This window comes from Hyaena hyaena, unplaced genomic scaffold (genome assembly GCF_003009895.1).
Source record: "Hyaena hyaena isolate Hyena2069 unplaced genomic scaffold, ASM300989v1 scaffold_62, whole genome shotgun sequence".
NCBI classification, from domain to species: domain Eukaryota; kingdom Metazoa; phylum Chordata; class Mammalia; order Carnivora; family Hyaenidae; genus Hyaena; species Hyaena hyaena.
Window position 1 is genome coordinate 2,662,594 of NW_024080694.1, and position 934 is coordinate 2,663,527.

A 934-nucleotide genomic window follows, 5' to 3' on the forward strand; every position below is an offset into this window, starting at 1 on the left:
ATTACCTACTCAGAAAGGACAATAAAATTTATATTAAAGAAAAATCCTGCCTAGATAATTCTGATGTGCAGCCAGGGTTGAAACTGGCCAACTGAGACAAGTTGTTACATTTAAAAGAGGCCGGGGTAGGGCAGCCCCCGGGCAGGGGTGGGGGGTGGGGGTGCGCTGCTTGAGTAATGGGCTGTCACCCAGGCAGGCTAGGAGAATTCATTCTGCCAGACACAGTGAGTCCTGTAATCAACAGGGGAGAGTGAGTAAGGGCAGCTGGCCATGCCTGGTGCTCAGTGGCCTCTCAGGCCTGTGTTTGAGTAAAATAGGAAAGAAATTTTAAGCTAGCCAGGCATTCAACAGGAAGCCAAACTGATGTCTACCCTTATTTGGTAATCAAAAGCTTACGAAAATTTTTCAGATAAATTTTCTTTTGTGGTCTATCTGATTGGCAATGCTTAAGAATAATATCCAGGGGTGCCTGGGTGGCTCAGTTGGTTGAGCGTCTGACTTCTGCTCAGGTCATGATCTCACAGCCTGTGGGTTCGAGTCCCGCGCTGGGCTCTGTGCTGACAACTCAGAGCCTGGAGCCTGCTTCAGGTTCTGTGTTTGTGTGTGTGTGTGTGTGTGTGTGTGTGTGTGCCTGCCCCTCCCCCACTCGTACTCTCATTCTCTCTCAAAAAGAAATAAACATTAAAAATATTTTTAATAAGTGTCAATACAATGGAATACTACATGGCAATGAGAAAGAATAAAATCTGGCCATGGATGGAACTTGACGGTGTTATGCTGAGCGAAATAAGTCAGGCAGAGAAAGACAGATACCATGTTTGCATGTATAGGAGGATTAGGAGGAACTTAATGGAGGACCATGGGGGAGGAGAAGGGGAAAAATAGTTGGGGAGAGGGAGAGAGGCAAACCATGAGAGACTCTTGAATGCTGAGA

The 934-nt window shown here is 46.5% G+C and overlaps 1 non-coding gene across 1 annotated transcript; it reads left to right on the top strand.

Moving 5' to 3' along the window:
• Positions 1-467: 467 nt before the first annotated feature.
• Positions 468-552, top strand: TRNAR-UCU. The gene has a single exon. It is a non-coding gene; the product is annotated as a tRNA-Arg (tRNA).
• Positions 553-934: the final 382 nt, after the last annotated feature.